The sequence below is a fragment of the Megascapheus bottae genome, chromosome X, assembly GCF_031878675.1.
Source record: "Megascapheus bottae isolate mThoBot1 chromosome X, mThoBot2.hap1, whole genome shotgun sequence".
NCBI classification, from domain to species: Eukaryota; Metazoa; Chordata; class Mammalia; order Rodentia; family Geomyidae; genus Megascapheus; species Megascapheus bottae.
The window spans coordinates 89,559,898-89,584,642 of record NC_143547.1 but is presented as its reverse complement, the minus strand read 5'-3'; the positions used below and the strand labels follow the sequence as shown (position 1 = coordinate 89,584,642).

At 37.0% G+C, this 24,745-nt stretch overlaps 1 pseudogene; it reads right to left on the bottom strand.

The window, feature by feature from the left end:
* Window positions 1-14,365: 14,365 nt before the first annotated feature.
* Window positions 14,366-15,316, bottom strand: LOC150041531 (olfactory receptor 1468-like; annotated as a pseudogene).
* Between the last annotated feature and the right edge of the window lie 9,429 nt (window positions 15,317-24,745).

The window sequence follows — 24,745 nt, the reverse complement described above, 5'->3', positions numbered from 1 at the left end:
TGACTTTGTGTTTATCTTGTATTATATTTAGGACTATAATACCTCAAATAAATGTTTTCCAGTGGCAGAATAGAGTAATAGATACATAGTCTGATTCAGAGGAGATAGGTAGATAAACAAATCCTGGCCTTGGCCTTAGAGAGATTCATCATACCAGCCACATATTTACTCTGAGTCTACAAAAAACCTTTCACAAATTCAATTCATACTGTTGCCCCCAAAATGTGAAAGTAACAGTCTGAATGATTTGGTGTAACAAAAGTACATGAAAAGAATGTTAACTTAGTTTCACAATCTACAGTCATCCATCTCATATTATCACTTGCTAATCAGTAATCCAAAATGGCATCCTCTTCTGCTAAAAGCTAATCTTTGGTATTAACTTTATATTAAATTATGGTGAGCATGATTTCCAATAATATGAGTTTGAAATGCAAAGGCAATTTAAATTATCTAAAGGTCTATTTGATGTAAGGATTTCAAAATGTCAGAAAGAGCCCTAGGAGATTAAATTCATTTTAGCCATGTTAACATTTTTGTTCGAAGTATATAAGTTAAGTATGAAACTTGAAAAATATTAATTTACTTCTATTGTACATCACACTAAAAGATGTCCCCAAATTCTGATTGTCCCTTAAAGACATTAAAAAGATAGGTCATAGCATCATTCTGAAGTATATTGTTCGAAGTGTGTGGAAATGGAACCACTTATAAATTGATTGATTTATTGAACTTTCTACTTTTTATTAAATTGTTTGGTTTCATGGCAACCTAGGCTTTGTATCTTGCTTAAGAAAAAAACAGATCATGACATTTTTATTACATGTCTTCAAGAATGGCATCCCTGGCAACTTCTTCCTTGACATGGAAATGTGTAATAATGTTCCCAGATGCCTGAGGTTTTGGCATTTGTGTCATTGGCAAAACAGGTGCTCAAATGACCATATTTTTTTGTTATGTGGGTGTTCCATGAAGTAAACTCTTTCCTTTGAGTGGTCTTTGGAGCATGTTATAGTTCACTTTACTTGTCAGCCTGTATATATAGGGTCCATAGAGTATAAAATGTCTGGAGCAAAAGAAAAACTTTGTAACATAGGAGAGATATTCTACGCATCCATGCATTGTTAATTGAAAACTTGTGGATGATGGATCAGATTTTATATGAACATATTGGTCATTGTCTTGCTAGGCTCTGTGGCACATGGCTGTAATATCAATGTTTAGGAAACAGAGATAAGGTTATCAGGAACGTGATGACAGTCTGAGCTGTGGTGGCCTGGCCTTAACTAGATTGGGTTCAACATCTCTTGAGAGTTGCCTAGAGATGATCCAGGACGCTAAATAAATGTATGTGCTCACCATTAATGCCACACCATTCCTCTTCATTCTCCAAGGTTTTGTTTATAGCTCTCTTCTTAAACATACTCCTAAAGCCTGGTTTCGCCTAACTCATTAAACACAATTGGTTATTCAAGCCAGAAAAGTAAAGTTCATACTTTCAAAGATGCAACCCTTTGTTTTTTATTCAAATCAGAAAATGGTGTGTATTTATGTATAAAATTGTCAGCACATACTTGTATTTCCATGTTATTTTGTTATTATCTCACACATACTGTCGTATATATCCTGATAAGTGCATCTCTAATTTTTCTTTTGCTTTTCAGTAGAATCTGCTTTCCACGTGATAATATGAAAAGGGTATAAATGACTAAATCATAATACGGCACTGCCACACTTACAGCAACATAGTGAATTCTTTTTTTTCTGGAGTCTGATCCAGGAATTATTATTATTATTATTTTTGCCAGTCCTGGGCTTGAGCTCAGGGCCTGAGCAGTGTCCTTGGATTTTTCTCAAGGCTTGAGCTCTACCACTTGAACGTCAGCACCAATTCCAACTTTTTCCTTTATATGTGGTACCGAGGAATCGAACCTAGGCCTTCGTGCATGTTAGGCAAGCACTCTGCCACTAGGCCAAACTCTGGCCAACATAGTGAATTTTTAAAATTTTTTTTACTGTTATTATAAAGATGGGTTACAGTTACATAAGTCAGATGGATTATATATTTCTTTTCGGACAATGTCACCCTTTCCAAAACAGTGGATTCATAATGCAGTATAGAAGAATATTAGAGCAAAAGCACAGTGGATGTGGGGGACTCTCCTCACTCATCTATTCTGGAAGCCACTCTTGGGTGACGACCGGATTGCTCATGGCTCCAGATGGAGTCAGTGAATCAATCTTTAGGGCTCTGAACCCAGATGGATGAGCATATGGCTGCATTGAACTAGAAACACCATCTCACTTGAATCTCCCTTGGAATAGAAAGGAAGAGGCCCTAGAGCCAGGACCGACACCTTGACCAGCCCAGTGGCCAGAAAATAGCTTAGAGCCTTAATCAGGAAGGCACACTGCCATGTTGGTCAAGCCAGCTTGGCTGCGAGTTCTTCCCATGGTCCAGGAGGTCAGTCAGTGCAAGTGGAGCTACAGGTTTCCCTCTGGTCACACCTAGGCCTAACCAATGCAAATAGCCTGGTTCCATAGTGCAGAGGGGCACCAGATTTTCCCAGGAGTAGAGGAGCCAAAAGAGTCTAGAACAATCTGGTCTGTATGGGTCCTAGGTTGTGGCTCAAGGGGTGAGCTTGGCCCAAAGCTCTGAGTCTGTCCTTTACAAAGTTTGTTCTCTGTGGCTAGCATGCAAATAGCAGTGACTCAGTGCTGTCTAATTACCTCTGCCCTTGGTGACCCTGCCTCCTGAGAGATAGGACCAGGGGCCAGCCTCCTCTCCCCAGGTCATAGGAGCTTACCTACTGGCATCTTTCCAAAGAAGATGAGTCTAATAGGGCACTCTCTTCTGTAGGTGATTGTGGAAACACTGTGACAGGAAGGGAAATAATTGCGTTTTCTCTCAAAGCTGCCAGAAATCATTTCTACGTTAATGGTGAAAATAGGAGCCTTTGCATCTCTGGATGTTTTACATTGCAGGCTGTAATGAGCAAGAAAATGCCTTTCTTTTAATAGCAAATCTTGGGCTGCTTCGTGCCTGGGAAGGTAAGGTGATGTGGCAGATTGATCATTGTTGAAGAAAGTGATTGAGTCAGAGGAAGCATTCTTGTTCTGTCTCCCTTGACACTTAATTCCTGTTGGAATAGCAAGAAACTATTTGCCCCAGGATGCTTCTGTAGACATAACCCCACCCAGAAGCAGAAAGAGACAAGCCATTGTTTCCTAATCTCTCCCAGTGCCATTAGATTTGAATTGAATTCTATGCGCTGACCACTAAGTGGGTACCTTTCTTCTCCAAAGCTACCATTCCCTCTGTTTCCTTCCTCCCTACTACCGTGATTTTCAGAACTAATAAATTGACATCCTTGTTTCATAGTGGATGGTCTATGGGTTTTCTTTAGTAGTCGTGCTTGCCTGAGATTGGTTGGAGTAAGAGAGGTACAAAGCTCAATATGGCAAGGTCTCATGTCACAGGCTCCAAAGCCTACAATTCTCTAGAGTATCAGTGCATTGGTTGAGTCTTCCTGCATTTGGTTCCTTCTTGCAGACTTTTCTTAGGGGCCTTTTTTTTCCCTCTCTGGATGTTATTTGTTTTCTGGTAATGTGTCAAGTTGGAGATGTTTCTCCAACAGAACGTATCTTTTCTTCTATAAATGGAAAAATCCTGAGCTTTCTCTTTGGCTTGCCTACAGATGAGATGTATGCCTTCATAATGAACCTTCTCCAGCTTTTGATGTTACTTTTCTCAGGACATTTTTGCTTTACCAGTATTTCTGTCTGTTTTGTACTTTGGGTAATCGACATTTAAAATGTTTAGTTTTATATAACATTACAACATTTTCTTTTTTTTTATTACCATATTTTCAATGGAACTAAGTGTTGTTCCACAAGCATTCTTAACAAGGAGCTGGGAAATAGTCTCCTTGGTATAAGTGCAGCTACATTTCTGAATGAGACTCTTGTTAGATTCTATTTTTTGACATTGTGATTACACATATATAGCTTTTTAAAAATGTACTCACGTCAAATTCTGCTGATGAATCCTAGTCTTTTTTTTATTGCTGTCAGCACAAATCTCTAAGATGATTATCTAAATATCTTTGTGATTTTGTGGATTATATAGCTTTTGTTTTTTATGTGAGTTCTAGAACCCATTCAATTTATGGATATGCTAGGAAGATCTGCATTCAGTTAACTGGAATTTAGATTTCAAACGTCTCTTCTGTGACTGGTTCATAAAGTTCTGTTTCACTAGGGAGAAGAGAGAAAAATGTTTTTGCCTATAACCATTCAAAACATTGAACTACTGTTGTTTTTATGGTGCTTTCTTTCCTGTATGGTAACAAGGAAACAATGTATAGCCAAGGCAACTTCCTGATGGTGTAATATCTCCCAATAAACTTTGACATCTTGTTTGAGTTTCTGCATGACTCTTGAATATATATTTAAAACAATATTCAGTAGACAATAATGTTTGTAGAATACATGCCATTCTAAGAAAACAAAGCCCATATTAAGGTCTTCTTCCTGACACAAGTGCTCTGGTTTCCCTGGAAGCAGCTATAACTTGCATTCACAAACTATTTTAATAAAATTCTGATTTTTATTTAAATTTCTCTTACAAACATTAAAAACTAATATTAAGCATAGATATTAGGTAATTTTATTATCACAAAAGTCACTAAAACTGAATTTCAGAATGTTGAAGTTAGACACAATCTTTGAAAATGTTTGATTTAATGATATTCTGTAAATAGGGAAAGTTCAGAGGCTAGGTTTCCCATGGAGACACTGACAGACTCCACATCATTGCTCCATGACAAAAGGTAATTGGCCTGGTATACATATTTGATTTAGTCAAGACGCCCTATTATAGTATTCACGACAGAATCTAATAAATGTATTCTCAACCCAACATCTCATTGCTATTCCACATTGTAGACTTAACAATGTGCTGTTATATATGGTTGGCTTCTCTTTGGGGCAAAATTTCAAAAGAAGAGTGAATTTAACATTTGACAATTAATCTGAGTACTATTTCTCTTATCCATGGTATAATTTGGACATACTACATGTTCCTAAGCAATCAATAATGTTTTTCTCATATGTTTTATTGTAATTAATGGAAGGGTTACATTATATTCACCAGATAGAAGGTGCATTAATTCACATACATTGATACCCTCAATAATGTTTCTATAGCCTTATGTTTTGAACCATGGTAATTTTATTTTTTATTTTTATTTGTTGGTGTTTTAAAAATATTCTGTTTTCAGAATGATGTTTAGAGGAGTTATAGTTACATGCGTAAGGTAGTGAGTACATTACATCTTGAACATTGTTACCCCTTCCCAGGTTTTTCTCCCATTTTCCTTCCCCCAACTCCCTCCCAAGTTAGTTGTAGAGTTCATTTCCAACATATGATCATGTGAATATCACTATTATTTGTTGGTGTTAAGAAAACATTTTTATTATTTTCAAGTAGTCATACAAAGGAGGTGCCATTTTACAAAGAAGTTTATGTGTATAATGCATCTTGATCTGTGTCACCCCATCAACATTCTAACCCTGCTTTAATCCATCCTTTCCCTTATATTTCACAACTGTATGATATATACAATGGAATGTTGCCTGCATTTTCCCTCCCCCCCCCCCGCTTCATTCTTCTACTCCTCTCCCCTTTGCCTCACCCTCCCCTCTTGCAAATACCCATTTCCTGGTACTTACTTTGTTGTGCTTTAACTTAGTCCTTTTAAAGCATTATACTATTTGCTCTCTCCACAGAGTCTATTACACTCCAGCTAATTCATTTATAACCAACTGCTAATGAAGTAACTTGTGGGTAAGGATGGAAGAGAGAAAATGAGGGAAAGCAAAGAACAGGACAAAAAAGGCCCAAGAGGTATTGGACTCAGCCTGACTTATGAAATTGTCACAACTCCTTAAAAATAATAAAATGATTTAAAAATTAATGTCATTACCATGACTGTATGAACAAGGATTACTTTTACTATTGTGAAATACAAACCAAATTTTTTTCTTTCTTAGCTTTCTTCTCCTTTTCCAGAAATATAGGCTAATTTTCTGTCTTGGAATGTTGTCTTGTGTTTCTATTACTATTTTAACTAAACAAAATATATTCAAACTAATGTCGAGTATTCAATGGGCCCCTGTGGAGTGTGCAAGAATCACCTAATATTATGAAATATGCGATTTTGTAGAGACTTTTTTTTGTTGATTATGGGGCTTGAAATAAGGTGTGGGTACTGTTCCTGAGCTCTTTTTGCTCTAGGCTACTGCTCTACCAATTTAGAGATAAATATTTTAGTAGAAGAGGAGTACTTTATGCAAATGTGCTGTGTTATATGTTTTTGGAAGCCATTGAAACCTTTAATTCTATTATCTTATTGCAGTAAAGACACTGTACATCCAGACAACACCATTCTAAACAAATAGCATTAGAAACTTATAAAGAGTATATTGCTTTTTTCTTGGGCTTTTTCTGGGGTTGAACTCAAGGCCTGGGCACTGTCCTTGAACTTTCTTTAATACTAACACTCCACTCCTTGAGCCACAGCACCACTTCTAACTTTTTCTCTATATGTGGTACTGAGGAATGGAATCCAGGACTTTCTGCATGCTAGGTAAGCACTCCACCACTAGGTCACAGTCTTGAATTTCATTGTGATATTTTAAAACATGTTTACAATATACTTTGATCATATTCAATCCCTCTATCACTCTCCCTTATCCCCAGTTTTTCATTTTTGAAAATAATTTTAAGAGGTTTCACATATGCAATCTGCATATATGCATATCTATATATGTATCTATTGGATGTATATGTATGTTTGTAGATGTAATGATTTCATGAACATTAGAATACAAATACTTAAAATTACATATAAGAATGCATAAAATACAAGTGAATTAGAAAATGGAATTATCTTCAGAGTGAATATTTTCATTTATTCATTTTTGTTCGGGGTAATGTATAGAGAGGTTACAGTTACATTTGTCAAGAAGGAGGTGCATTATTTCTCACATATTAATACCCCTTCTCATGTTTTTGTCCCCATTTCCCTTCCCTTACTCCCTTCCAGTCATGTTTTCCCCCTTCCCTTTCCTATTTCAAATCATAATTAGTATTTTTATGGATAATACTTTTGTTATGTTTCTTAACATAGGGTAGCATAGTAAAAGAATATGAAATCTTCTCAAGGTTTTTCTGAAGTCATCAATATTTCAAGGTTATGTCTTCATATCTCCATCAACATCTGCGTATGTGTGTATAAAAATTCTGAACCTTTTCTATTTTTGCCAGTGGAAATATTTTTAGCTAATATTGTAATTGTGGAAAAAATGAAAAAAAAAGAATGAGTTTACTAACAAAATTTGGTAACAGATTTTGTTCTATCAGGAAGTACATACTACAGCCAAGCACATGTTCTACTTTTAGGTTTTTCTCTTGGCATTCCGTTTAGTGAGAACTCCTGGCTTGTTGATGTTCATCGCTGTTAGTAATATTATTAGATCACTGTTTACTTCTTTCTGTGAAGATCTTTCATAAGTTTGTGTTAAAGTACTGATGAATCTTGTAAAAATGAAGATTATTTTCTCTTCATCTTGTGTGAACCAAATGTGAATATTTTTGCTCTTTATGACTTCTGAGTACAATTTCTATTTTTCTTTACCTAGAATCTTTACAAAAAAATGAATTATCCAGTTCTGTTCTTTCACTGCATTCCAGGCATGTATCTAACAGTAACAACATGTTATGTGTATAGTTAGTTATACTGTTTATTTTGAAGTTCAATCCTTATATTTCAGTTTTCTGAATTTAAATAATTATCAGCTTCTAGTGTGGCACTTCTCTACTGTTAGTTATTTTCTGTTCAGATATATGTATAATGATTTATCTGCTTTTTACATACAGGGATTCATTTGAATAGCTTCTATACTGGTGATTCTACATGCTCATTATCGATACTCTCTTCGGTTCTTCTCAGCCATAGTTAAAGTTTTCCCACTTTGTCTTTAGACCCTTCTACTGTCATTTTCTTCTGTGGGAAATGCACCCTCCATTTTTCTCTATTTTCTGGGTCAAGACCAGGCCATATCCATTTTTACATGGTACAAATTCATTTATTAGACTCCATTATCTAATATTTAAGAAATAAAAGTGCCACTTCTTAAAAGTGTCCTTGAAACTGGATGGTAGTGGGTAATACTTGTAATCCTAGCTACTGAGGAGGTTGAGATTTGAGGATCATGGTTAGAAGCCAGCCAGGCAGAAAAGTCCATGGGACTCTTATGTCCAACTGAGAAGCAATACGCAAGAACAGGAGCTATGGCACAAGTGGTAGAGCTTTAGCCTTGATCAAAAATAAGCTTACTTGAAGTCCAAGACCTGGCATCCCTTCAAAACAAACTCCTTTATACAGATCAGGACCAGTCTGGGTAAGAATTATGCAAGAAGATGCTTAAGAAAAAGTCCTATTTTTCTTAAAGTTTGATGCAGCATTATGTTACCATGTATGAAATTTTCATTTGAGGGATTATTCATCACTTCAATTTCTTTGCCACTACTGGGGCTTGAATTTAGAGCCTTGGCCTGGTTCCTGGGCTTGTTTTGCTCAAGGATAGCACTCTACCAGTTGAGCTGTGTATGTGGTACAGGCCTTTGTGCATGCTAGGCAAGTACTCTACCTACTGCTAAGTCACATTCCCCAATCCTCTTCTATTTTTTTTTACATCTACTTTTTTCTTATCCTTCTTATGGAAGATTGTGTCCTATTAAATATAAATTTCCAGATGATTTAGAATTAGGCTAATAGCTTTTTCGGCCCTCAAGGTGTAGGAAGGAAATGAGGAAATTCACATTCAATAAGTATATATTATTATGTGTGAAGCGATCTATAGTCAATATCTATACCTGCCCAAGGGTTTAAAAGTAAGAATTAGAGAAGTTAGAATTAAAAGCCAGGTCCAATTCTGTATCTATTCATTTACTCTAAAAATTTTCTATCATAATTTTTCCTAAACATTCCATTCTTTGCTGTTCACAGTGTAAAAGCATCATTTACTTTAAGTATAGTTATATGTTTTGGTTTAATTATTGAGTGGTTTGCATTAAGATTGTTTACCAAAGCCTATAATCTCACAAGGACAGCGTTTACCTTCTTTATCTGGCATTGAGAACATCATGAGCTTCTGTGTGTGTGTGTGAGTGTGTGTGTGTGCGTGCCTGTGTGTGTGTACACATGTGCATCTGTATAATAAATATACTTTCCTCTTTTTTAATACAATCTCATAAATGTGTCATACACGCTTCCTTTTTATATTTTTAAAGCATCTTAAATCATAACCTCTCGACTACAACCAAAATTGTCTACAAATAAATGTTTTATTTTTCTGAATCTGGATTGTAGAATCAGGTCTTCTGATATTGCAGTTATTTAAATATCAAGTACTTGATTTGTGTCCCATTCCAGACTCATCCTCTAGCACAAGATCTTGACTTAAAGGTGAAGTTTTATTAGTTTAATAAGTAGCTTTAGTTCTCTTTCTTCAGAAAGTTCCAGGGTGGAACTTAATTCCTACTTCAAAGACTAAGAAGGAAGTGCTGCGTTTTCCTGAAGCACCATGTTCCAAAATGCCCCAATTCTTCCAAGACAGTAAAATCCTCAGCATAGAGATGGAGCCCTCATTTTGGATAGTCCTGTTTGCAATTCAGTCATTGTATGAGAGATTTTTTGTTACCTCTCCTTTGACTCATTGTGATCTGTTCTTGCCTCTTTTGGCCTTATTTTAAGACCTAAACTGAAATCTTGCTTTGTTCTTATGCCAATGATCCCATCTTGTTACTACCTCTTTCTTTATCCTTCATCAACCTGGGTAATGTGTTTATGGGATAAAGAGAAACTACATACATATATGCATAAATCATGTATGCATATATACATATGCACATTCTATGATGAAACTTACGAGTAACAATTGAGGGGAGATGAGAGAGATGAGATAAGATACTCCAGGGTGTAGGCAACCTGTAGTCAACCACTAAAAAGTCTTGCTTACTTACTACATATCAAGCTTCTACACACGATCTGGAATAAACCAGGGGATAGTGTGAGAGAGAAGGCCCTCAGGGCTCTTGCCTCTGCTACAATCAGAATAGCTTTGCTTCATTTCTTTTGATATAAACAAACCCAAGCCTTGACTGCTCTACATGTGAACTTTTAGGGTTAGGCACTATCTCATTACCCTTGCAAAATTTTCTGGACAATGCAGTATGATGCTAAATGAAAGGACCTCTAGGACATAGAAACAAAAGCCATATAATGAGTGATGGTTGTCCTTAATGTACTATGTTATCGCTCATCTCTTTTGCTGTCCCCTTGGTTATCTCATATTGTTACAGTATTTCACTTTGTTATCCGATATATTGGATATATGCGTATGTGGTTATTTGAAATTGGATAGGGAGGGAAATGGGGACCAAGACAAGAGAAAGGTTATCAATGTATGTGAAGTAATGCACCTTCTATCTGGCGAATATCATGTAACCCTTCTATTAATTACAATAAAAATATTACAAAAAAACCTTTCTGGCCAGTGGCCAGACCCTGATGAATGCTTGTAGCACAGTTCCTTCTCTAATATACCCACATTGTTATCATCCTGGCCTATCATATTTTCATTTCAAAATGTTTGTATTATTTGCACTTGTTTGTTTTAAAATTCATGCAATTAAAAGTACATGAACCAACACAATGTGAAACCAACAGAAAATTATTCATGTACAAATTCAGTTATACACATTGAAAAGATTGTAAAATCATTAGCACAATGTTGCTGGATTCCATGTAAAGACTGGAGACAAAATTGATAATTGCTTAAGAAGGATTATGCATTTAGCTTGTTTTGGGGGGGAGTTCATATAATATTAAAGAAACTAGAGTGGAAGTCAGTGTGATGTATTATCAGTGAGGTTTATGCAGAAGTGATTATATAGAACTCAGTGGACCCATAGTCAAAGAAATGATCTTGATACTATAGCCAAAGTTTAGCTAAGAAATACATCTTTGGATAAAGTTCAAAAAAGAGTACTTTGAAAAGTATTAAGGGTATTTGGGGATTGCTTAATGACTTTTTGTTTCAATTGATTTTTTAAATTAACCAAGAAATAGCAAATCTTAATTGCCTTGGCTAAAGCCATATTCATTATATACAGAGTCCTGCTTAAGATTTTAATTTTTTTCTTAAGAGTTTATGATGGCAAAGAAGAAGATGATGATGTTGAACAAATAAAAGGGGAGGTGCAGTGCTTCTCCAAATATTTTAAATAACCAGCTTTTTATTTAATATGTTCAAATTCTACACTTATCTCATTCCAACAGTGTTAATCAGTAATAAATAGTGTTATTAGCACAGGTCTGGAAACCTCACTTAGAGCCTTATGTGAGTATAAAGCTACAAAACTAGCCCTGGAAAATGTAACCAAAAAAAGTCAAGTTCACTCAACATGAACAGCATATAACTCAGCATATAACTAGTTGGTACTAGACACCCCATAAGCCTGAATTTTATTCCATGATGACATACTAGGGTTTTATGTGGATACTGCATATAAAGGTCAAACATCATGACATAATTTCCATAGCCACACAAAGATCTATTTTTCTTGCCAGTCTTTGAGCTTAAACTTGGGGCTTGGGCACTGTCCTGGAGATTTCTCAAGGCTAGTGCTCTACCACTTGAACCACAACACCACTTCTGGATTTTCTTTGTGTATGCGGTACCAAAGTATGGAATCCAGGGCTTCGTGTGTACAAGAAAAGCACTCTACTCCTAGGTCATGCTCTTGTACCAAAGAAAGATCTATTCAGACCGACAACAATTAGTTGTATAAAATGTTTCATTTCAACGGATCCATTTGTGTGTGCAATGCTCCTTGACTATAATGACCCTCTGTCATCAAGAATGGTTGCATTCTCCAAGCCTTTATATTAGTATATATGTTTAATTCGTGATTCTTTACATTAAAATTTACTTTGAATTCCAGGCAGCTATCTAGCATGGAAATACCACAGACTTCTGTCTCAGAATATTTTTACTGCAAAACATTTTATATCGTCAATGGAAATAGCTAGGAGGCAGAAGTTACTATAACTGATTCATAGATTGTACCAGTGTTTCACTGAAGCTCAGAGAGATTTATTGATTCATCTAGGATTACACAGATAGCTAGCAGAAGATAAACTAAACCTAAATTTTCAGTTCTGAAAAATGACAGCATTCCTGTTCAATTCATATTACTGAATACCTGCTCTGTTTTAGGCATTACATTCTGTCTACAGGTGCAAAACTTCACAAAATAGAATCATGCCCACTGCAAAAGATCTCAGTGCCATTTATTTTATTGAATTTTTAAAAATTTTTTTGCTAGTCCTGGGGATAGAACTTGGGGCCTGGGCACTGTCCTTGGACACTATTTGCTCAAGGCTAGTGATCTGCCAAATGAGCCACAGTGCCACTTCCTGCTTTTTCTCTGTGTATGGAACCCAGGGCTTCGTGCATTCCAGGTTGAGCACTCTACCACTAGGTCAAACTCCCAGCTCAGTGCCTCACATACTCTAATTCATTGTCTTAAGTGATATAATCTTTGCAATGATGTATTAACATTGATGCGTTGTTGGCTGAAGATACAGCTTAGTGATAGAATGTACTTACCATGCATAGGGCACTGAGTTAAATTCTCGTACATAAAAAGCAATGGAAAAGTATAAGAGTACCATATGATAACTAGAGTAGAGAGGTGAGTAAATGTGTGCAAAAACGTATTAGAAATATCAAGGGAGTTCAGAAAATATAGTATCTTGAGATGGGGTCTAAAAGAAAGTACTGAATGTCATTTGGAAGGAAGTGGTACAATATGGATATATGGATATTTCAAGGAGAACATATAACATGTACAAAGGTAAGCATTGTGCATAAACTACACAAAGAATGACAAAGTGTTCAGTGTAGCTAAAATCTAGAATGCACCAAATGGCTGATTTTTCATATTCCTGGAAAAGTAGTTATGTTTAGATGGTAGAGTCTATTGAAGATCTAACTGGTAGAGAGACTCTGTATAGTTCAAAATAGGATAAAAGAAGATTCTTGAGGCTTAATTTGCTTCTCCTAGTACACTTTTTTCCTTTTCCAGCATATGGAGAACTCATATATATATATATATATATATATATATATATATATATATATATATATATATCAAAGGGTTATATTGTACTGAGTCAAATTACCTTTGGAAGTTTTAAAGTTTAATGCAGCATTATTGATAAGGTATTTTAAGCTATCACAAATTCTCCTTAATTTCCTTTCTACCCTCTGTTCTCCTCTTCTTCCTCCCTCCTTCCTTCTGTCCTTCCTTTTCTCCTTCCCTCCCTGTCCTTTCCTCCCTCCCTCCCCCCTTTCTTCCTCCTTCCTTTCTCCCCTTCCTTCCTCCTCCCTTCCTCCCTCCCTCTCTCCCTTCCTTCCTTCCTCCTTTCCTCCCTTCTTCCTTCCCTCCCTTCCTTTCTTCCTTCCTTCCTCCCTCCCTTCCTCCTTCCCTTCCTCCCTTCCTCCCTTCCTTCCTTCTTCCTTCCCTTTCTTTCTTCCTTCCTTCCCTTCCTCTCTCCCTCCCTCCTTCCTTCCCTCCCTCATTCCCTCCCTCTCTCTCTCTCACTCTTTCTTTCTTTCTTTCTTTCTTTCTTTCTTTCTTTCTTTCTTTCTTTCTTTCTTTCTTCCTCTCTTCCTTCCTTCTTCCCTCCCTCCCTCCCTCCATTCCTTCCTCCATCCCTCTCTCCCTTTCTCCTCCTTCCTTTCTTTCTTTTGAGATACAAACTAAAAATTAAAATTTAAAAACCATAAAACTAACATTTATGAGTTTTTTCTCAAGGAAATTTTTATATGGAAGCAGTGAACACTGTGGAATGGAAGAAAGAATTATTTTATTTTGTTATAATTTTTTTGCTAGTCCTGGTTTTGAACTCAGGGCATGAGCACTGTCCTTGGGTTTTTTCACCAAGTCTAGCACTCTACCATTTGAGCCACAGCATCACTACCAGCTTTGTTATTTCTGTGGTGTGGAGGAATCGAACCCCAGTCTTGGTGCATGCTAGGCAAGTGTTCTACCACTAGATCAAACTCTGGACCACTTGTCATATTATTTTTTTTATAGTGAAATGATTCTAATCTAGATTTGGGCCTGGATTGGAGGGCTAAAACTGATGCAAAGTTTAGAGACTAGCACTGTCATCTGAACCTTTGCATCTGTTAGCCCACCTATGTCTAGGAAGCTGATAAAGACGACTTATTGCTCAGCTAACAACAGAAAAAACACATTTTTGCTGAGTGGTCTTATGAATGCTCCTTTCATATCTCTATTTCTTAGACTATCAATACAGTGGTTTCTCGTCCAGGTTACAACTGTATATGTCAAAGCTGCCACCTTATCCCTTTCTACTGAGTAGGAAAAACAGGGAAGAAAGTAGACCCCAACAATAGAGCCATAGAAGAGAGACACAGCTGAGAGATGGGAGCCACATGTAAAGAATGTTTCCCACTCCCCTTGACTGATGGATGTCAAACACAGTGTTACCAATGAGATCACAGGAGACTAGAATGAAGGTAAAGGGATCGAAGAAAACTGTTCCCCTAATGACTAAGATTAAGAAGTCGTTGATTTGAGCCTGTGAGCAAGCAAGCCTTAAAAGGGGTTCTAGGTCACAGAAGAAATGTGGGATTGTTCAGTGATCCCAGAAAGACAAGTGACTCGGCAGACTGAGATGTGGAACTGAAACAATGCTAGAGAGGATCCATGGACTCACAAGCAATAGGGCACAGTGCTTGGGATTCAGCAATGCAGCATAGTGCAGTGGATGACAGATGGCAATGTACCGATCCTACGCCACGGCTGCCAAGAGGAAATTATCTAGGTCCACTAGGAGCATAAAGAAATACATTTGTGTAAAGCATCCTGCAAAGGACATGGTTGGACTCTGGCTTCGAATGTCTGCCAACATTTTGGGTTGACAGTAGTGTTGAAATACTTGTCAGTGAAGGAGAGATTAGCAAGGAAGTAGTACATGGGGCTACGGAGTTGAGTGTCACTGTTAATGTCCCGGATGATAAATAAGTTTCCTACCAGGGTGACCAGATATATGCATAGAAATAGCATGAAGATGAGTTGCTGTTTTTCAGACTCCACTGAGAATCCCAGGAAGAAGAATTCAGAGACAGTAGTTTGGTTTCCTTGGTGCATGATTCTGCTGTTCTTAAAAGAGAGAAAAACTCAATAGCATGGTAAAAATGGTAATAGGACACAAAAGCTCATCGTACAAGGTCAGAGAATCAAATCAGGTTTGGAACTATTCAGTCTTGTTTTACATTCCTGCCTTACCATGCCTTTAGGCATGGATATGTATTTATTTACTTATTTATGTATCTATTTATTGTTTTTTGTGTTTCCCACTATTTTTTCTTTTTAAGTTTTCTTTTATCTTTAAGTAGCTGCATAAAATGTTATTCAACAAATTAGTATATTAACACAATGAGTCTTGATCAATGTCGGGCAAGGGTTTTGAATCCTCTGTTCAGTGCTGTGCATCTGTGCCAAGAACAGTGTCTGACGCACAGTAGGTGATCAGTAAACAGCTGTATTTAAATAAGGATTGGTGGACAAAGAAAAAATGAACTTTGGGTATTAATAGTTCACTGTTTTCATGTCCTTCCTTTCGGTGTTATTTCTACAACTTCAAAATCGAAAAGGTCTTACAGGGGAGTTGTGAGTGTTGCTATTATACATGTAAACCTATACAGACCTGTGTTTTGGCTTTTGGCTGCACAAATACTAGTTGCCAACATTCACTAATTTTGAATTGTAAACTCAGCAATGGGCATAGAAATTTTTAACTTGTCCCTTGCTTTGGGCAGGTGAGACTCCAATATGCATATGAAAATTTAGCAGATCACTTTGTAGTTCACCAGAGGCAGAGACTCAGTTCCCTCCTGGCACTTTATCAAAACAATCTTCTAAGTAGTTTTCTTCTTCCTTAAATTATAATGAAGAGAAGATAGTCATTTATATTACATACTGCAGAAAACATGTGCAGGAGTGGTCAGTTAAGTATGCAACATTAAAAGTCTAGATTATTAAACCATACTCATTTGTACAGGGATTGATTGGGCAGAAGCTAGAATGAAAGAAGTTTAGGATTAGCATCTTAAGAGCTAGTATTTTTGTTGGATTTCTAATCTTTTAAGCATCTTCTCAGTGCTAATTATTTACCACAATTTGATGAGATAAATAAGACTATGGAAATGCCCAATGTACAGATGAGGACATCAATACATGAGGAAGTTATAATTGACCAACTTGATACAAAACCAGTGTAATAGTGTTCTGCGCTCAGTCAGTATGACATGAGTCCTCTTGCTTACTCAGTATGCTATAATGCATATGTACTGTTTATGCCTTCATATGAGCATGAAGATGGCACTAATTAATATTTTATAGCCTTACCTATGTTCTAGGAACATGAAAATTTGGTGAGACTTTTTACAGAGTGGAGTTAACAACTGGAATTGGACTCAAAAGCAGTTTGTTTATGCCATATGGGTGCAAGTATAAATTAGACCAAATGAAACATACTTACAAAGGGGAATCCTTGTCTTTGCTTACTCCAGTTCGCTCTGTTCTAACTGGTGGTGGTAAATCCACTTGACATACACATTTCTTACTTGAAGGCTTATCATGTCTTCATGCCTCCTTCCCACTTTAACATAACCAGACCATCATTATGTATATTCACATCCTTTTACTCACATATTGTTTAGCTCTGTACCCTTTAGGAGAAAGATGAGGTTGCTAGCACTAATGAATCGTTAGAGCAAGATTACAGGAAGAATGTTGCATTTCATTAACAGCACATTTTTTTCTAAGTACCATAGCAGTGTTCATTTGCATACTAACAAATAAATGTGCTAATTATAAATCAGACAGGATCAGGTCTGGTGGGACCTCTGCTAGGCAACACTTAGACATTTTATATGTACAGAATGTACTGTACTGAAAATAATAAAGTGGCATATTATTATGTACATGTAATCCAGGCTTTTCATTAATTCAGATTGTATTAGCAAATTTGACAGCTTGTGTTCCTGCTTTGACCTTCGGGGCATCATATTAGCTAGCTCCACTGAACTTACTGTTCCCATCTATATTCCCCAAGCTAGTACTATTTTTTTTTACAATCAACTATATATCTAACTGCTGTCACTCAACCTTTATACTGAAGTCACTAAAGGTAGCATGATACTTTTGCAGTGAACCTGGGAAGCAAATATGTGTATGTGGGTATTGTGATTCCCTTTCTGTGAGACTTACCCTTAGTTTTTTGACTATTTCCCAAAATTGTTCCATAAAGAAATGATTTTTCTTTATTCGCCCTAAAAAGTTGGTAGTTTTTCTAGCCACAATGCATCATCTTCCTCCTCCTAAAATACACACACACACACACACACACACACACACACACATGCACACACACTCTTAATTGCATTGTTACAGCTTCTGGATTTACGAAAAGGATTACCTTAATTGTTAAGACCCAATTCTCAGGGCTCCTTATTAGAAATTACTCCTGGTTCCATCCTCTATGGATGTAGTCATCCATACTGGGATATGCTGGTACTCAATGAACTGTGGGTATATTAAAATTAATTATACATAACTAAGAATAGGACACCTTTTATTCCTACTGCATTGTTATGCTAGGAAATTAAAATAGTATTTTTGAACAAAAATTTCGTTCCCCTTATCAGCTCTTGCATTCCCATGTAATCCAATGACAAACATACTCAGGTGTGATTGGGAGAGTCATAATAACAAAAGCAAACCAGAAGGAACATTATTTTACTTATCGTCTTAATCCCTTTGTGTGTATTTAAATTACCTTCATAATAAAGTTCTAAGTAGGCAAAATTATATTTTTCTTACATATGAGAAAACTAAGAATGGAAAAGTTGAATGATTTAACCAAAGCCATATAACTAGGTGGTGGTAGAGTGAAGTTTAGATGGAGGCACTTTTGTTTTAGATCCGTGTTCTGAACGACTTCATCATACTGCCTCTTCAGAAGCAAAGGGGAGGTATAGAAAAATAGCAACATACAGACAACTTGGCCAATTGTCTTCTCAATCCTTCTTCCTATCACTCTCCCTTTCTTAAGTATCAGCAAATGTCCTCGATACCTATTTATTCAACTCTACCTCAAAACACACTATGACTGGATTCCACCTTCATTTGCCTTCCTGGGAATCTTGTACCATTAGGTAACTTCTTGCTTTCCTTTCTCTTCAAATACTCCTTCTGTATTGGACTCTTCAGCTTTTAAACATATTCTATTCTTTTCAATGTTCAAGCAAAACAGTTCCATTCCTACTATTAAACACAAATTTCTTGTATTATTTACATTTCTATTTCTTCACCTCAACCCACTCCAATCTGTCATCTACCCCATATATCTCCACTGAAATAGCTCCTGAGAAGGTCACAGTGACATTCATACTGCTAAATCCACTCTTGTTGGCAACTCAACAGCATTCACCTCAGATGATTGCCCTTCTTTTTAATTTACTGTCTCCTTGGATTTGGAGAAACCCCATTCTCTTGGGTTTTTCTCTCTGACTATTCATTCTCCATCCCCTCTATAGCATTGTCATTGAACTTTATTGTGATGTACAGAACTTTCCTTCCTCCTCAACTCTCAATTTAGAAAAATATTATATATTTTCATAACTTCAATTAACACCTGGTGGTTTTCAGTTCCTTTTGTATTGTTTCAATTTTATTATATGTGCTGCCAAAGCAAATATTGGTTCTCAGATTCTTATCTCTACTTTTGTGTTTTATTTAGAGCTTCAAAACAATATATCTAACCTAGTTTTTGATGCGTCCACATGTATAAGTCATAGCAACTCAAATTCAGTATTTTTAAAACAAATCTCATTGCCTATGAAACTTACTACCTGAAACCAACCATGGCTCTCCTCCATTTCTTCTGACCTAAGTAAATTATAGCACCATTATTTGGGGGACCAATTTTGCTATCTCCTGTATCTCTTTCTTAATAGTTTGATACAGTATTTTGTTTCCATATATAAAATTGTCCTTTGAGGGACTACACATCTTTTATATTTTTTATTCTTTTACCAGAATTTGTACTTGAACTCAGGGCGTAGGCACTGTATTTGGGATTTCTCAGGGCTAGAGCTCTACAACTTGAGCCATGGAACCTCTTCCAACTTTTTCTGTGTATGTGGAATTGAGGAATCAAACCCAGGGCTTCTTGCATACTAGGTAAGCACTCTATCACTAGTCCACACTCCAGGACCGTACATTTCTTAATAGATTCTCCATTTTAATAACTTCCAAATGTATTTACTTGAACCATGTTTCACCATTTTCATCATTATACTTCCTTATATGTTCATATCCATATATATAATTATAAAATCTGTTTCATCATTATAATTCCTCCCATACTCTGGTTCCTTCCAAAGATTCTCCACACTAATATTTTTCAGTTGCTTCTGGTAAGTCCAAAATAATCAATGTCTCCTGTAATGTCTGTTCATTTGGCTTCTTTCGTGGGTTCCTATCCCCTCCTTTCAACTCTGTTGAAAGCCTCAAAATTCTTCCTGCTTCATTTTCATTCTTATGTATATATGCTTTTTCTGGAAGGCAATAACTTCCTCATCTGGGCCACTCATGTTGTGATTTGAGATCTCAATTTAAATGTTTCCTATGTAAAATTTATATGGAGAAAAATTACTTTGAGGTAGCAGTAGGGTTCATGGGAGACTTTAAAGAGAAGGTGATTCTTTAAACTGAATTTTGAAGAATGACAAAACGAAATGAATATTTGAGAAATGCCACACAAAACAATAGGGCAAGAAGTGTGAGGCCTCAGTGTAGAAAATAAACTAAGGAACACAGTGTTGACTACCATGACTGCAGCAAGGAGAGACTGGCTATGTGCATTAGGAATGATATGCAGGACTGTGTGTGTGTGTGTGTGTGTGTGTGTGCGCATGTGTGTGTTTGTATGCATGTGATATTACTAGTGATGTTTGGGAAGATCCAAGAAAAGCTATCAAGTAGGATTTGATGTTGAAAACAATTCAGTCTTCAGAAGTAGCATTGAAGAACTAATATGAGAAATACAAAGTAGATACTCTGGAGGCGTAGGCAGGGGGACTGGGTACTTGAGGTGAGCCTGGGCTCACCTGGGCTGCATAGCAATGAGACACTGTCTCAAAACAACAACAGGGCTAGGAGTTTGGCCTAGTGGTAGAGTGCTTGCCTAGCATACACAAAGACCTGGGTTCGATTCCTTGGTACCACATACACAGAAAAAAGCTGGAAGTGGTGCTGAGGCTCAAGTGGTAGAGCTCTAGCCTTGAGAAAAGTCCAAGGACAGTGCTCAGGCCCTGAGTTCAAGCCCAGGACTGGCAAAAAACAACAAGAAGAAATATCCAGTAGAATAATTGTCTTTTCCTTGTGGTTGCCCCTCTCTTCTCTGATTTCCCTAGAAACTTGATTTCTTGTTTCTACTGATCAGTTGTCTGGGACCAGGGTGAAATTTTAAGGCACTAGAGAACTACATGAACATAAGGACAGAAGAATAAGAAGTCATGGCTGGCCAGGTGCTGGTGGCTCATACCTGTAATCCATGCTACTCAGGAGGCTGAGCTATAAGGATCAAGATTTGAAGCTAGGCCAGGAAGCAATGTCCCTGTGAGACTCTTATCTCTAATTAACGACTCAAAAAACTGGAAGTGGCACTGTGGCTCAAATGGTAGCTATCTAGCATTGAGCACAAAAAGGCTAAGGGACAGTGCTCAGGCCCCGAGTTCAAGCCCCACAACTCCCCATTCTCCCCTCCACTCCACCAGCCACACACAAAAGAAAAGTAAAAGAAAAAAGAAATCACCACTAGCACTTGCAGATCTGTCAGTACAATTCCCCAGGCCAGTAGAAAAATGGTATCTTTTTCATTCTCCCCTTTGCTTCCCTTTTTCAGTTTGGTAAATCACATTACAACTTGCATTGGATTTGCCATTTCTTTAGGAGCCTTGACTTTTCTGGAGGGGATTTGTGAGTCTTTAGGCAATTGATATTCAGTATTGTAATGTCTGATTTTTTTTAAAGAGGCACATTTGGAATCAGAGGACACTGACACTGACCTTTTCTGTGAATGGCTGCCTTTTCATACGTCATAGCAAATGCATTTAGGAATTGCTCATTGGTGAGGGCTGTTCAGAGGCTGGGAAAAGGAAAGTGTCCTGGGAATTGACAAGCAGCAAAGCAAGGCAGAAAAGAGCAGGGACATTCAGACATGATGAATGGGGTCATTTTTGCTTTGAAAAGATTAGTGTTTCCTGGTTTAGGGGACAGATCCATATATACTTAGGTTCTTGGTTGAATATGTGTTTGTTTCTTTTGACACAGAGGATCCAAAACATACCCACAATTTTTAGTTCTCATTTCTCTTCTCAGCTACCTGAGTGACCTTTGGAAAGTTCTTCCTCTGGGTATTTGTATTATTCTCTGTGAAATAAGAGGGTTACATAAAATGATCTCTTCACTCCCTTCCTACTGTGACATTTGACAATTTTCTGATTTCTAATTAGGTACATTTATGCATGTTGTGGTAAAAGCATGATCATGTATGACTGGAAGGTGGGGAGTAGAAATAGCATAATTTCTTTTTAACTACTAGCAGGTTTTGTGTATGTTTTCATGCATAATTCATGAAGTTTCTCAGTTTTTAGCTTTAGAGAGAATTTTTGACAATAAAATTACATCCTCTGCAATCGGTTCATTTATGTTTTGTGTGTGGGTAACGAACGTTGCGAGCTAATAGAGGTCACGTGGAGGTGGTGGTGCAGGTAGGCTCCTGTTTAAGAGGAGGAAATGGGAAAATGGGTAAAATAAATACAAAATATCTTTATGTAATGGCCTTAATAAGAGTAAAAAGGATTCGAAGTAGGAGCTTGTCAATTAAATTGAAGTCAATTGATTATTGAGCCTTTGTGGGGGGAATCAGCATGCTGTCTACGTATTCACATTTTATTAATGGAGGTAGGAGATTGAGTGGAAGCTCTTCCTCAGGATTAGGGAAGAAGAAACAATGTAGGAAAAGTATCCCATAAATGTCTTCTCCCAATTTCATGCAGTTGGTAAAGAACAGCCAAGGATGCTTTGATTTTTCATATCTTCATTATATCTTCAAGAAACATCCTTACAACCAAAAGGTAAACATTTGGAAGAATGAGAGTGCAAAAGCCAAAATAAATACAACATCCCTGTCTCCATTCAGTCCCAGACATTAAGGGATTAGCTCTCTATCCTCTACAGAAGACAGTCCATTGCTATGTCTTCGGTAAGCAATCACCGAATCATTCTCAGGTCACTCTTTAATGATCAGCTTTACCAGTCTTTTTTGACACCTATATAAGACTGGCACCAGGACATAAGGGGAATATTGAAGTGTGGCATAAGAAGGGAGATAGGGGGCCGGAAGTTTGGCCTAGTGGTAGAGTGCTTGCCTAGCATGCACGAAGAAACAGGTTCACTTCCTAGGTACCACATACGTAGCAAAAGGCCAGAAGTGGTGCTGTGGCTCAAGTGGTAGAGCCCTGGCCTTGAGAAAATCCAGAGACAGTGCTCAGGCCCTGAGCCCAAGCCCAGGACTGACAAAAAAAAGAAGGGAGATAGTTGTATATCAAAGTTAAATTACTTGTTTTAAGAAGGGAGGAGGAAGAGGGGTAATGATGGAGGGAGTAAGATTGATGGGTAAAATGTATGCATATATGAAAACGTCACAATGAACTCCTCTTGTCAATTAATATACTTCAATAAAAATGTTTCTTAAAAAAAGAAAAAAAAAGGGGAGAAGAAGGTTGGGAGGGAAAAACACAGGAGAAAATGAAGGAGAGGGTAACATTGTTCAAGAAGAAGTGTACTCTCTACCTTACTTATGTAACTGTAACCACTCTGTATATCATGTTCACCCTAAAAACAGTTGGATATGGCAAAGACATTTGCCCATCCATACTAATTGCTGTGCTATTCACAATAGACAAGATATAGAAGCAATCCATATACCCAATAGATGAGCGCATAAAAACCATAACACCTATACACAATGCAATTTTACTCTCCATTAGAAAGAATGAGATTCTGTCATTTGCAGGGAAATAGATGGACCTAGAACAAATATTAAATTAGGTAAGCCAAGCTCACAGAGACAAAGAGCACATGTTTTCTTTCTTTTTTTTTGCCAGTCCTGGGGCATGAGCACTATGTATGTGATACCAAGCGATCAAACCCAAGTCTTCATGCATACTAGGCAAGCACTCTACCACTAGACCAAACACCCAGCCCCTGCACATGTTTTCTTTAAGGAACTCTAGGATATAGAAACAAGAGCTTTATCTTGTGTAATTATTGTTCTTAATGTACTATATTTCTCTTCTCTTTTTTTGTCCTTTGGTTACTCTCATATTGTTACTGTATCTGACTTTATTACCTGGTATATTGTATATACATTTATTTGTTTATTTGAAAGAGGAAAGGGAAGAGGGGAAGACAAAACGATTGGGAAGGGTCAGGGGAGGGAAATAGGGGCAAAAAATGAGAAAGGATATAAATGTGTGAGAAGTAATGCACCTCCTTCTTGATGAATGTAACTGTAACCCCTCTATACATTACCACAACAATAAAAAATAAATAAAAATAAAATTAAATCTAGTTGGACATGATGACCTACACATACCTTTAAGCACTCATACAGTCAGACTAAAGGAGGATATCCTTAGGGGAGGAACACAAACGTGTAACTCCTCCGAATATTTAAAATACTACTTATCAAACCAAATTCTCAAACAACGGAAACATAGTTGCTTTGCTTTTGTTGTTGTTGGTGGTGGTGTTTGTTTTTCTTTTTTCTTTTTTTTGCCAATCTTAGGGCTTGCACTCAGGGCCTGAGCATTGTCCTTGTGCTTTCTCAAAGCTAGAGCTCTTCCACTTGGGCCACAGCACCACTTAGTCCATTCTCTGTTGCAATCCTAGAACAGTACAAACTACATATATTTCAAGCAACAGCATTTATTTGGCTCCCTATAGTGATAATACCTTGCTGCATCATAACCTATAGAAGGGAAAATGAGCGTGTCTGAGACCTAATCACCAATTAAAGGTCCCATTTCTTACTCCTGTAAACACAACAATTAAAGCTTGGGAGGGAGCATTCAAGCCATAGCCAAACAGAATCAAGATCAATTTAGAAAACAGAATGAGGAGATTTGCCTTTCCTTTATGACCAGGAATGCTGCATATTTCTTCATATACTCATTTGGCCATGTGTACTTCTTCTGACAAGTGTCTCTTTGACTCAGTATCCCAAGTGCGAGAATTGTAGATTAGTGACAACAGGTCTGGCAAAATATTTTTCCATATATTTATTATTGTAATTAATAGAAGGGTTACATTATAGTCACCAGATAGAAGGTGCATTACTTCACATACATTGATAACATTTTCTTATGTCTTGGTCCCCATTTCCCTCTCATCCCCATCCCTCATCTTTTTTCCCCCCATCCCTATCCAATTTCAAACAAACAA